This window comes from Colias croceus, chromosome 6 (assembly GCF_905220415.1).
Source record: "Colias croceus chromosome 6, ilColCroc2.1".
Classification (NCBI taxonomy): Eukaryota; Metazoa; Arthropoda; class Insecta; order Lepidoptera; family Pieridae; genus Colias; species Colias croceus.
The window spans coordinates 10,496,861-10,512,691 of NC_059542.1; positions in this window are offsets into that span (position 1 = coordinate 10,496,861).

Here is a 15,831-nt window from a genome sequence, read left to right on the forward strand (position 1 = left end):
AAAGTTAATCACTACTTAAACAAAGTTGCTTTTTCTGTCCCTATGTCCCTTTGTATGTATGCTTAAATCTTTAAAACTACGCAACGGATTTTGATGCGGTTTTTTTGTTATAGATAGAGTGATTCAAGAGGAAGGTTTTAGTATATAATTTATTAGTTTTTAGACAAAGCGGGCGAAGCCGCGGGCGGTATGATAGTATTGTATAAGATAGAAACTGTAAAATAAAAAGTTTAAAATGAGGTAAAAAACACTTTAAATTTTGCTTCGTTTATCTTTGCTACAGTTTTTGACGGATTAATTAACTGTATTTTAATATCTTAATTAATGACTTGGCAATTTATTTTTTAAGTTAAAGGCCGCTTTTATTTCTCAAAGGATCGAAAAAAGATTATGCCTAAGAAATAAAATAGCATATTTCTTGTGAAATTAATTTCTATAACTTTACTAGCTTACCGCCCGCGGCTTCGCCCGCTTTGTCTAAAACCTAATAAAGGAGGATGACCACGGGTGGTATCGGTAAAATTTGAGTTGTGCCACGTATTCGTGATATTGTTAATTCCTATTTGTATTTGTAATGATCATATGTATCACTATTAAGTCTTAATTATACCGGATAAATTGAAATAATATAAAAAGTTTGTGTTTTGAAACATGTATGACCACATATGGAATCGGTAAAATACTAATTGTGTCACGTGTTCGTGATATTGTTAATTCCTATTTGTATTTATAATGATCATATTTATCACTATTAAGTCGTAATTATACCACATAAATAGAAATAAAAGTAAAAGTTTTTGTTTTGACACATATATCTATCTCTCTTGCAAGCGTCCTGCGTCTTATGTCATAGTTTCTATTTGAAATGAATCTTGAATGAATGTGTTCGACGCAATGTTCGACGTAATTTATTTTGATATAGGTAATGTTTATTACGATTTACTTTTCACATTTGTCTTGCAAATTGAAATATTACCTATGTAATAAATGTAAAACTTAACGTTCATCGTTAGTTTAAACTCGGTAAAGTATTTTTTTGAAGTGTTGAATAAAACTATTGTTTTATTTTTATTGTCGCGAACTGCGGCTTATTTATATAAAAACTTTAATCGTTTCTAAAAGTACTAACATCAAGCGTTAAATTGAGCTATATTTCATCTTGACACAATAAGTTTGATTGCGATACCAAGTGCCATAGTCACTTGGGCAATCTCCTTTATACCAAAATCTTCCTCTTGAATCACTCTATCTATTAAAAAAATCGCATTAAAATCCGTTGCCTAGTTTTAAAGATTTAAGCGTACAAAGGGACATAGGGACAGAGAAAGCCACTTTTTTGTTCTATGTAGTGATGATTTAACGGAGATTATTTCCAAAATCGGATCGTAGATTTGGTTCGTAGGTCATCAATATACATATTTATTAAGAAGCTTTTTTATATTATTTAATAGTAATCAAAGTTAAATAAAGCGAGCGATAACTCCAGATTATATTTTGATTTATGCATAAAATGATTCTTTTCTGAATTCAACAATGTAACATTTATATAAAAACAAACGCCCAGCAACTTAAGACATTAATACTACAAGGAATGTTTATTTTTCTGATGGCCTTTTATTTTCCGTTTCTTTTTATCAAAGCGAATTGTAATTTGTAATACTGCGATGTATTTATTTTTTGTCGCAATTTGTTTCGAACATTTTAATTAAATAGCTTTGTGGATTTACTTCTTAATTCCAATATCGAATTGGTTTTAAATACTCAATAATATCGTTCTCTAATTGATTCGGCAACCACAACCTAATTACGTTTACTATATTATATAAATACAAATAAATAACGTAATGAATATAAAATGGTTTTATGAAACATTATAAAAGTGAAACTTTTTTTCACACTATAGACATTTAACTAAAAATTATCGTATTTGTACGATAATTATCGTACGTATCGTACGTCACGCGACATGCGCTACACAGACCAAAAAGTTCAATACGATGTAATAAAAGTTTCACTTTAAAAATTAAAAACATTGAACAAGTACACAGAATAAGCTTAAAACGTCTACATACCACATAATATTTTCAACTGTATTTCTCTCGTCACAGAATATTATACATACTACCTACACAATTACACATATCTGTATATAACAAAAAGACCGTGTGTGCCGAGCACACGTGTCAGAAGCGGAACTTCTTTGGCAAGATTCAAAGATACCAAAATCATCGTCTTACTCCAGGACGTGACGGTATTGCCATGACGCGACCTTGAAATTTTACTCTCAACGCGCTTATAGAAGTTTAATTGAAAAAATCAGCTTGCTAATTCTGTTCTCGAACATTCCCACGATATTAATACCACAGATACTATACTAGCAATAATAAACAGGTGTGTAAACAGGCGTATCACGTACGTATAATCAAAATCAAAATCAAAAATATTTATTCGTTAACAAATATGTTTACAATTATATCAGTCATTGAGACATCCTTTTAAGCATTTATAAGCTTGTGGTAGAACATCTCGCTCTTCCTAGAGTACATTACCATTTATTGTTACACGAATAACATTTCCTTAATAAAGTAAAAAGTGATATAAAGATAAATGGGTATGTAAAAACTATTCAGATATACTATAAGGAACAGAACAGGTGTGTATCTTTGTGTATTGGTGTGTGTGTGTGTGTGTAATATGTATATATTATATATGTTGCTTTATTTAAAAAAAATATTTAATTTAATTTTACGTACGTACGTATAACATTCGTAAGAAATGTACTGAAATGGAAATTTTTCTGAGTCTGTCCTGTATCCTTTGTAACAGGGAATTCTAAAGTATGTCCTTGTTTTTGAACGTTTGTTTCGCAGGATGTGTTGTGTCTGGTTTTTAGTGGTTTTAATTGCATGGGTAATTGCTCTTATGACGCTCTTAAAAAGTTAGACTAGAAGTTATGTATCGGTGTTACTTATTAATTTTTTTATCAAATAAAATTACAAATATGAGTAGTTTTACGTACTATTTTTTATTTTCATAGGTTACTTAAAATTTATGACAATTTATTAGGTTGGGCTTATCAAATGATTTTTTTTTAATTTTAAGCGTATTTTTATAAATTTCGAATTATGGAAATTCATATATGCACATTTTTGAAATTAACGCCGTCTTAAGTTTCCAAATTCGTGAAAATGTACCTGAAACGAATTCTAAATTATAAAAACGAATTATAAATAATTAAACATTAGTTAAACTATTTGAAACCGAATAAGTGCTAACAATGAACACACAAAGATAAAGTTGAGGTAACAAGATAAATTTTCAGCGTGAAATTCTTGACTAGTTATCTGTTGTTTTTCTTTCTTGTTAATTCTTAAAAAAATATAGGTACCATTCTGTAAAGTTTATACGTGGCTTATACCTGAGTTATTTGTTTAAAATGTGACGTTTTCTTGTGAAATTTAAATGAATATATCTTTGTTGTTTTTTTTTTCTGAATGAGGATGTAAATTTGTTTACAATTTTAATGAATGAATAAAACACTTTATATGCACTAGCACAAAGGACACAAACTCCTAATATTTTATGCACAAATAATGATTTCAATTTGTTATGATATTTTTTTTTGTTATTTCCTAATAATATACTGTGTTTTCTTGTTGTAAAACCTCTCAATCGTCGCCATCCACTTTATAAAAACATATCTTTATATGGATATTTCGTAACTAATAAGAATAAACAATGAATTAAAAAAAATCTTCTTATATTTTTACTAAAACGTATAAGGCTACTAGCCTTCCTTCAATCCAACATGAAAATAAGGCAAGTACGGTGAGGGCACATAGGGGAAACCGCTACCGTTTGTTAGAGTCACCCGGGGTCCATGTAGCGATTTAGAGCCTTTTTATTTGCAGTTTAACCCGTACCGACATTTGAATATATGGTTATTTTTCTGTGCCAAATTTCATCAAAATCGGTTGAGAGGTTAGCGGGAAAGCGTAACAGACAGACAGACAGTCTGCATGATTTCTTTATAATCTGAATGTACACAAAAATGTCATAAAAATCTAATAAGCTGCATAACCAAACTCTTCCGAAGCAACTCTTCAGAATTAAAGTAAATATTATATTGATTTCTTCTTATATTTTTATTCAATTCCCAAAAATCCATACTGTTCTGAGCAATATCTATTACTTACTAAAATCTAAAAAAAAATACTTTTCATAAGAATATTATCATCAAAATACGTTATAATGAAAAATACCAAAAATTCCCGAAGCAAAAAAAAAAGTTGTGAAGAGAGAACATGCTCTCATTATTTTCGTTGTTAATTTTCTATAGGTATATAAATATTCAAATCGTTCTCTTACAAAATTCGTTCTAAGTTTGTTCGAATAACCTTCTGAACAACTTTCTAAATTCTTGATATATTTAACATTTCAGTCGTGTTTATGCTAATTAGAAATTTAATTAAAGATTAGACGTTCAAGTTAAATTAATCTCGAATCTTCCCAAAGTGGTTTTCATTACGGAAGCTGTACGTCATTGAGATTTATCATTGGCACAAGATATATTTTAGAGAACCGCCCCATTAATCTCTCAAATGTATTATGCTTGATAAATTTACGGTGATTTTAGGTCAATCTGATGGAATCAGGTCATAAGGATCATGTTAAAACATAGTTCTAATTGTCATGGTAAATTTAATAGAAAGCACAGTCATTGTTTTAAGAAGTTATATAAGGTATACTAGCTTTCTTTACGGCTTCGCCCGCTTTGTTTTAATAATAAATTATATACTAAAACCTTCCTCTTGAACAACTCTATCTATAAAAAAAACGTAATCCGTTGTGTAGTTTTAAGCATACAATATAGGGACATATGGACAAAGAAAGCGACTTTGTTTTATACTATGTAGTGATGGTGAAAATAGTGCGAGTTTGCGCTCAATTTAATTACATAGAAAACTTTAAAAAATATGAGGTTTATTTTCCACTGTAAATATTTCACCGTTAGTTTATAAATAAATTTATCAATTTCGCGAATGAACTGTGAAAAATGTTGAAAGTTTGAAACCAATTTAAAATTCAATGCATTATTTTGCGATAGTTGTTCATATCAAACCGTCATAAAATTGCATATGAAATTATACATCAAATACAGTTTGGTCTTAGTTCAGTGAAAACTATTGAAAATTATTATTTTTTAAATTGTATAAGTGACGTCAATACGGGTATTTTCTTCTGTAGAGAGAATAAGAAAGTAATATATTCATTAAAAGTACACAAATAAATACATGATTACTTATTCTCCCTGACAAAGCTTTATGGCTAGTAAAACCGGGCAATATTGCATAAACAAACAACATTAGGTCATTGGTAATAAAATTCATATCAGCTGTAAACCCATCGAATAAACTTTACACACAAAGGCCTTTTATCTAAGCGTGGCAATAAAAAATACGATTTAAACTTTTGATCACAGCCGCGACTCAAAACAAGATACCTACAGACTATAATATGTATTAAGGCGCAATTTCATTGGTCGTTAATTCGTTCGATATATACCAAAAGCTGGGCGAGATAACAATAACAATGAAAGTTACAAGTTATGTGTGTTCTGCGGGGATCCTTGTCGTCGGCTTGCAATCATAATATCTATATCTATGGAAAAAGTCACATCTCAAGAACTGTCGTCAAATGAACAGTCATTCAACAGTATTTGACTTTGACCGAGCGTTATAACCGCTATGTTACAATCTACCTACTAACTAGTAGAATTTTGAGTGACGCTTGTTAAATCAACGTTCAGGTTCAGCCTAGTCATTCAATTAAATGTCGTCATTCAATGGACGCGCTAGTCATTCGTATAGTTGCTATTAGTTCAATCAAATAGCATTAAATCAATTGACGGTGACCTATCGATCGTGACATTGACCAATTAAATAAATCGATATACAGCTAAATTAATACTTTTTCATTTCATTCGGGAGTGTTTCTTTGTTTAAAAAGTGTGCAAGAAATCTCTTGCACCTGACTTGAGGTCCCCAATAGCCGCCCTAAGAGGCCCTATCAACTATAAAAACGGTTCGCTGAATGCGGTACTATGTGTTTCAGAAATCTTTCGCACCAATAAAATTGCGCCATTAACGTATTTGGTTCACGAAAAAGCCTTTTTACGATACGTCAACTTTACGACACCCATATGTTTATGTCACTTGAAGCGTCCTCAACTGAGATGACAATAATCAAAGTCAGATTTGTGTTTTGAAGCACTCTTGGAGGAATGACGCTTTTTGTTCGTGAATAGGACCGTTTGATTTCACGACCGAGTCGATTTGTAAGACAGCCTATATCTATAGATGCTCTAATTATATGTTTTTCGAGTTTTTGTCTGTTCTTATATACAGGTTCTTATGTCTTTCCAATGGGCATTTCATCTTTTTAACATAGTCGTGAAGAACAAATAAAATCTCTTTTCTAATGCTTCTTCTAAATTCATTTCTGTTAAGTATAGTGTTTATTTTTATTGTTATAAAAATAAAAAATTGGTTGTTTGTAAAGTAGGTTTACGATCGAGATGTTTACGTGATAACGTCTTATGATGAGATGAGACGCTCGAGATGAGACGGGAGATCGGTCCGTCTCTCTCTCGTTATACCTGCGATCGCGCTCGTGAGGTTTTGGTGTGACACAAATTTCCTGAACTTTGGAAAAGAGCACTGGTCCAGCCAATACCAAAAAAAGAAAATCCAGTGACCTCAAAAGACCTGAGGCCAATCAGCATTCTCCCTTGTCTGTCAAAAGTTATCGAGAGGATAGTGCACGGCCAACTAACTCAGTACTTGGAGCAGAATGGATTACTTTCAGACCTACAGTCTGGGTTTAGGAAAGGTCGAGGTACTGTATCTGCATTGACCGAAGTTGTTGATAACATTTTGACCGCGCAAGATTCGGGCCTGAGCACTGCTATTGTCTTTCTTGACTACACTAGAGCCTTCGACACCATCAATATACCATTACTTTTATCTAAGATGTCGTTTTACGGGTTAAGCAAGGAAACAGTCAGTTGGTTCAGTAGCTATCTCAGCAATCGTACACAAACAGTAGCGCTTCGTAAGGAGGACGGGTCGGTCGTGTATTCTCAGCAAAGGGTGGTAACTAGAGGAGTCCCACAGGGCTCCATCTTGGGCCCACTTCTCTTTATACTATATACCTCCGATATCACCAGCGAGATAATGTATAGTCGATACCATCTTTATGCGGATGATATTCAATTATACATCTCATTCCATCCGTCCCGAACTCCTGAAGCTATTGCTGAGCTAAGCTCGGACCTGATGCGCATATCAAAGTGGTCGGAGAAAAACTCACTTGTCCTTAATCCTACAAAGACCAAATTTATGGTTTTAGGTACACCGAGGATGGTCGAAAAAGTGATTGGATACGATTTAACATTAAAAATTGAAGGGCAAACGTATACGTAAACGTAACGAATTGATCGTGTCGTAGAAGCTCGTAATCTTGGAGTTGTATTCGATGAGAACCTCAGATTCGAAAAGCACTTCCACACAACTATATCAAACTGTTTCTATAGGTTAAAGCTACTGTATCGCATCAGAAACTATATCACCACACCCTTACGTATTAGGCTCTGTGAGGCACTAGTTCTCTCGAAATTTAATTTCGGAGATACTATGTACGGTGCAATATTGCTAGCAAGAACCAAGAATGCCATACAGCGGGTTCAAAATGCGTGTGCCCGGTTCTGCTGGGACATACCGCCAAGAGAACATGTTACGCCATATCTAATCCAGGCAAAAACCCTCAATATGGAACGACGCAGGCGCCTTCACTTCGCTGTGATGCTTTTTGAGGTGGTGACGTCACAGATACCAAAATACCTTTATAATAAACTTAGGTGGGTAGGTGATGGCTCACACTTCACAAGAGCATCAACATACATGATGGTTATGCTCAGATACCGTACAACCGCCTTTAGAGGCAGCTTTGTATACAACGCAACTAAGTGTTGGAATAATCTACCGCCGCCGATACGTGAATCAATGTCTAAAAATTCTTTTAAGCATAAATATAAAAAACATTTGATTAACGAATTCGTCGGAAAACCTTAGTTGCGTTGTATATAACGCAAACAAAGCCGAAAGACATTGTATATACACGTATTATATAGAATGCAATATAGTTGTATTCTTATAATTTCTTATATTTATAAACTATGGTTATTTATATATATATATATTAGTGTATTAGTTGAATTTTTGAATGTATTATAAGTATATTATGTAGTTCACAATATGGGTAATATTAGTATTATATAGTATTATATTATATTCTTTACATGCAAACATATAATTATTATTATTTTTTTTTCTAAATTAATTGTTTAATTAACCGATAGCAGAGAGAGACACTTTAGACTTAAGCGTTTTGTTGTCTGGTGGGGCCCTGAAAACCAGCGCTATGCTGACCACATCGGCATAGCATATGCTGAGCGGCCTTACCCTTTAGGTCGCCAGTCGCCACACAAATTATATTAGTTTTAATTTTTATGTTTGTTTAATTTTAAGAGTGTATTTTGATATTGTTTTTTGTTTCTTGGTTTGTGTTGGTGGTGGTAATTTGGTGTGCCTAATAAAATTTATTTTATTATTATCTGTATCTCATTCCATAATACTCGGGTACCATCATAAGGAAGGTACCCGGTCCTTTGGAAGGCTTACGTGGGGACACGGATCCAACACGCAGAGGCCCTTTAGAGAACTTTACTGTGTTGTGGGACACCAGCCGCAGCCTGCCCATGACTGCACTATAGAGATACAGTCCTAGGCAGTCCGCGGCCGATGTAGGACTATTTCGAGATATGGAAAACAAAATAAACTGGGCTATGGAGTGGGATGTTAAATGGGCCGGTATTTGGGGACTATTAGAAACTATGGCACCTGCCTTTCTACTAAAAGAAAGTAAAAATATGTTGGCAGGTGGTGACTCGCCCTCTCACTGTATGGGCCCCCGAAATAAGCCGCTGCAATAGTGCGACAAGGGGGCAACATATTGTGAGCAGCTAAGGGTGGAGAGGCGTCCCTGGACTTTAAACTACGATCACGCGCTCCCTGAGGGTCCAGCATCACGTGCCCACTCGCCACTTATGATTCGCATCCACCCTTCGAGCTAAAAGCTCTCGCGACTCCACTCTGGCCGGCCGGTTAAGGCAAGCCAGAGGTGGGGGTCCTGTCCTCGTCAGGCTTCACTCCGACCGGCCGGTGAAGGCAAGCCGGAGATTAAGACAGGGGCCTCCCCCGGGAGCACTCGGTTCCCACGGGGTCGCTACTCCCCGACACCCCGCCACAAGGTGTCCTGCGGGTTGACTGACTGCACGGGTGAAATATCTTTTGTCACGTAGACCATAGATATTTCAACCGTGGGCGATGGGGTCGTCACATCCCTACGCCTTTTTTTATTATTATTATTACACAAGTTTCTGAACATGTCACCCGACTAAAACGATTTTATAGACGTTATCACGTCAAAACTATAACAGAAACTACTTTAAATTATTTGCTCAATAATGCAGTATATGTTTATAATATATCAAAATTTCTACGATTGCTCAAAGAATAACATTCGAAGTTTGTTTTCGGGTGGAAATTTTTAACAAGTTCCGAAATCCTGCGGCACGTTCGATCCACAAAACTTTATTGTATTTGAGGTTGTACGAGTTTATATAACACTAGCTGTGCCTTGCGGTTTTACCCGCATTGCTCCGCTCCTGTTGATCTTAGCATGGTGATATGTATATAGCCTATAGCTTTCCTTGATAAATAGGCTATGTAACACCGAAATTTACAAATCGGACCAGTAGTTTTGAGATTAGCGTGTTCAAACAAATAAACAATTATGATATAAGTATATATTAAAATGTTAGATTTAACATAAGAAAATTAGAGTTAATTAATAAAAAGAAGAATAGAATGAAATATTAATGAAATGGAATTAAAGTTATTTTATTAATATCGTTTTCACGTATAATATAAAAGATTTCTCTGCTTTTATATTACTTTACACTTATGTTTGCGAAGTTCAGTGCAAATTTGTCAAAGGTGTACATATTCTACATATTTCATCGTAGTGCAGGGGAACGCAGGTGACAGTCGTTATGTAATAACAAGTTCAACGACCTAGAACTATCTACTATACTAGAACGCTTTCTACAATGCTTTTAAAAATGATTGATATGATTTTAAAAGTGCAGCTACAAAGTTTCTTTCCGACTCTTTTCTTTAAACGCTTTAGAATCGGTGGCAACAATTAAACTATTTGATAATAATTTAAAAGCGCATCTAAAAACGTTGTATGAATAAGTGTTCGAATTTGAATGACATTATTTTTAAAATTTGAAACACATTATACCCATTTATATCATAGTTTAAGATTTTTCAATGGAAGCTCAAGTATAAAAGCGATCGTATCAAGAAAAGCATCGAAGTGTGAAGCCAAGATCTTTCACTTTGTGGTCTTAATGTGTGGGTCACGGCCGTTATATACTATAGCTCGGTTTTGTTTAAATTTTTATGTTTTATATAACCATTACTTAGTTTAAGGCTGGTTGCAGAGCTTGACCGACCGTCAGTGCGTACCGTCGGTCCTGACGATACGCATCAACAATTGTATGACTATGACACTAATGCGCATGACAATAATATTATATACTAGCTTCCGCCCGCGACTCCGTCCGCGCGGATGTCGGTCTTCGCGTGGATGGTTATTTCTCCATTTTGAGTACCTCTGTCAATAACATCTTATAAATATCTATTGGACCCAATTCCCAAATACGGCTAGGCCTATAATAATACGCAACGTGTGTTCGCGGTTCTACGGAACAACGTCTATGGATAAAACTGAAAAATTAAGATTAATTTTTTTCTACGTATTTTTCCAGGATAAAAAGTATCCTATTTTACGCCCAGGATAATAAGGTATAATTATACCAAGTTTCATCGAAATCGAACCGCTAGTTTTCACGTGATGCCTTCACATACAGACAGACAGACGGACAGACAGACAGACAGACAAAATTTTTTTTAATCACATATTTGGGTTTGGTATCGATCCAGTAACACCCCCTGCTATTTATTTTTTCAATATTTTCAATGTACAGAATTGACCCTTCTACAGATTTATTATATGTATATGTTACAGTCAAAACCCTGAACCAGTCAATAACGTTATTGACCGGTAAAATCAGTTAATAAGGATATTGACTAAGGGCGTCGGTTAATATCCTTATTAACTGATTTTATCTGATTAAACCAGTTAATAACGTTATTGACTAAGGGCATCGGTCAATATCCTTATTAACTGATTTTAAGTCGAGACATCTAGTCAATATAGGTTTTAACCGACGCGACGTGCCCAGTCAAAACTCATAAAAAGTTAAGGACGTTATTGAAATTATACTAGAAAATCATTTGAAAAGGTTCATAAAACTTTTTAAAGTGCAATATTTAAGTTAGTAAGGAGTTTATTCTACATAAATAATAGACAATTTATTTAAATTAAAATCATCATACACATACGAAAAGGAACATAAAGTGACGCGATTGTATTATTAGATATATTTTAATATACCTATTATGCCCTTACAAATAAAAACAGAAATACCATGTAATACTATCAATGAGTCAATGTATTATCAATTCAGATGGCCATTAAAATAAAAATCCCATTATACTTTGAAATAAGGTTGCATTTACTCTATCAATAAAATCAAACAGAATCCCACATTCTGTTGAAAGCAACGCTAAAAGCTTGTGTTAACGCGTTTTTCCTTCGTGCCTGTGACATCTGTCTAGATCAATTTGCAGCTTAAACCTGTGTACGAGGTTCCTGAAAATCGTTACCGATTTTACAGGTATTGAAAAGTTGGAGCTATTTTTGTCAACGCTAAATTTAATAAAAAGGACATGGAAATTAAATCTAAAACATTCATCTTCTCTAATTACATTAATGCATCTTTAAAATGCATAGAGAAGATGATTTAATAACCTTTGAAGCTTAACACCTCTGTTAACATTACGGGACGAATGAATTTTATTTTATTGGTATATAAAACATGATTCTACATTTGAGACATACTTGTAGAGAAATGGAAACATCTGCTTGAATAAAAGTAAAATCAAACATACAGTTCAATTTTATTACCACAAATAAAGGCAAATCGCATAACAAATCTACAAGATTATCACATTTGACATATTACCATGATAAATGCTCTATATTTTCTTATTCTGCGAAGTCATACTTCTCTTTCAGACCATACGGTCGTTAATATTTCTTAAAATACAACCCAAATCTTGACCCTTATCACGGCTAACCTGTCAAACGATTGTGAATTATATCTGAATTGGCTATAATTTTTTACTGATTATAAAAAAAATGTAACTTAAAAGAATCGTGAACAAAATGTATGATAAATTGATAAGGCATTTCATAAGTATTATATAAAGGAATATTATACATTCTGTAAAAATAATATTGTCAGTTAATCCCAAATTTGGTTTAAAGAAGAGAAATGGTATAAGGAAGCATTTTATTAAAAATAAAACTTGGTAGATTTAACTTCCATTTGGTAGATTTTTACCGAGATGTAGGTATTCTAATACTCTATAAAATTTGAAAATTATGTTCAAATAGTTCGATATCTCGACATCATAACTGTAAATTTACATCCACAAACATCCAGGCACCCGCTTAAGCTTTCTGATAACAAAACATGACCCCATACGCGCGATAGAAGCAAGCCTTGACATGAAGCCGCGGCTCATTTTAGAATTTTAGGCCACCTTATATTTGAAGACGTGATACGTTGTCATTGTTACGTCAGACCTTAGAAAGGCGGTATCAGAAATATCACCAGACTATTGAAATTTGCACAGAGCTTAGATTTTAGGGCGTTTTTAGATAAGAGCTTTTGGCACTAGAACTACCACTTTTAGTCTTCGTATTGGATGTAGTACGTGAGTTGAAATGGCTCTTTCTTCTATAAATAGTTCCATCATGGTTATAGGTGAAATATAAATATTTCTTAAAGATCTTCAACTTATTCTATCAAAAAACTATGTCACAACCTTTTTTTTCCCTTTTCTTATAAAAACATAACTTTACTGAAGCATAAATTAATCGGAACTTTTAATAGATTTATGGGTTTCTTTAGTTTCTTGTACTTAATTTTGATAAATTTCCCAGAAAATGTCAATAGCAGCTGGAAAATACAAATATTTTTCTTATAAGTTCTTAAAAAGTTAGTTGGGTTGTTTCCTTTCGGTGACGTTAAGATTTAGATCTTGATGAAATTTTGTTGTGACGGAAGGATGTTTCCAAGATACTTGTATTTCACTTTCTAAGTTCAAATAAATATAACAAACTTTATATCAGTTCGTTGAAATTGAAAAAGAAAATGATAACCTCTTCCTTTTTTTTTGAAGTCGGTTAATAAAGATGAAGTGCTTGCAATATTGAGTTAAATTCACAATATTTATTTTTATTGAGAGAAATTCCTGTTTCTTTATATATAACTAGCGGTCCGCCCCAGCTTCGCCCGTGGTACATATTTACGTTTTCTCTACATAAGAACCATCCTCGTACTTCAAGAAATATAATAAAAAAAGAATTATCGAAATCGGTCCACCCGTTCACGCGTGATGCCGTGACAACGCGAAACGGGTTTCATTTAAATATATATATATAGATTTTGAGTTACTTATATCTAGTTATATCCAATGTTTTGATTAATGGGGGATATATTTTAACCAAGTACCGTAGTTATAGTAATTTCACATAAGCTTTGCAAAATGTCTATGTCAATATTAGTAATTAATTTTACACATAGTATACAAATTGATAGTGTGTTGTTTCTATATATTTAAATCCCTGATAGCCTATTTCATACTTGTTAACACATTCTTCGATTACACATCATTTGAAAAAAATGAAAATGAAAAATATTTATTTAGACCCACATTATAAGAAGATTACATAAATGAGACACGACAATCGCCTAAACTAGGTACTAGACCTGTGCTATAGGCGATGGACGCTTTCATTAAATTATTTATTTTATTGATTAAATTATTTATTTTCAATTATTTATTGATTTAAACTAATAGATAAACTAAACAGAACATATCTACAAGCTGTGAACAAGCTGTTAAAATTATGATCGGTCTTACAAACACTGGTACAGATATTTCATTTTTATGTAACAAGACTGTAATTTATATACTCACAGCCACCGGTATTCCGGGAACCAGACCTTCCTTATTGAGATGTCCTCGTAAATCTTAAGTCCGACGCAAAAAGGCAGTTTTAAGACTAGCTTCTTTGGCATGTAAACACAACCAGTTTAGTTTGACCTGTGTAGTGTACGTAATTGTATCGACGTTGAGATCTTATCGTTATGGTTCTTTTATAAGTTCATTTAGGTTTATTTGAATCACCAAACATCCGTTTATTGCATTTCTCACTGTACTCACAAATTTCGTATTCTTACTTTTCACTCTTGCTATCAGGCTATGATTTGCAACCTTTATTTTAAAGATTATGATTCATACAATCATGCTAGTAACTAAAAGATAACACATCCATACTAATATTATAAATGCGAAAGTAACTCTGTCTGTCTGTCTGTTACTCAATCACGCCTAAACTACTGAACCAATTTTCATGAAATTTGGTATGGATATATTTTGATACCCAAGAAAGGACATAGGCTACTTTTTATCCCGGGAAAATGACGCAATCCCGGAAATCCCACGGGAACGGGAACTATGCGGGTTTTTCTTCGACTGCGCGGGCGAAGCCGCGGGCGGAAACCTAGTGTTAACATATTTTAATACTAGATTTCGGCCCGCGGCTTCGTCCGCGTTTTCAAAGGAAAACCCGCATAGTTCGCGTTCCCGTGGGATTTACGAGATAAAGCCTATCCTATGTGTTAACTCAAGTTACCCTCTATATGTGTGCTAAATTTCATTGTAATCGGTTCAGTAGTAATTGCGTGAAAGAGTAACAAACACACACACACACACACACACACACATCCTCACAAACTTTCGCATTTATAATATTAGTAGGATTTACCATAACATTTATATTTATCAGACAGCTTTCAAGAGCTTTTATCATAATATAATAACTGGCAACAGATCAACTTTTGCTCAGAACCAAGAACTAAATCCAACTCCATTCATACCTGTAAAATCCAATTATAATGCACCTTCCGAGGCTATCTATTCTGAAGCAACGCTCCAATGTTTGTCTTTAAGAGACTTCAATAGAATCTAGGTTTCACAGAATTGAAAGAACCCTCTAGACAATTACAAACAACTTTTTAGGTCACTATTTTTGTACGCTTTTTTTGTTGTAATTATACTGTCAACATGCTTCGTTAGTTGTCTGGTGGTTAAGAGAATATACAATAGTTTTGGGTCGTAAAAATCATTAATTTTATCAATTTTATAATCACGTCCATTCTATAATGTATAATGTTTATATAATTTGAAATATTTTGGTAGCGGTAAATTTAACATACTTTTGTGTAATAAAGTACCTAAACCCTATTGAAAAGATATAAATTTGAAATAGTTTAAAAAAATGTTGTGTGGTTTTATGAAACCACGGTAAAAGTGAAACTGTTCGAACGGTTCCGAACACTGCTTTGTGTAGCGCATGTCGCGTGTCGGTCGGCTGCCGAGTAGGTATACCTACTCGGCAGCCGCGATACACGCGACATGCGCTACACAGACCAAAAAGTTTGAG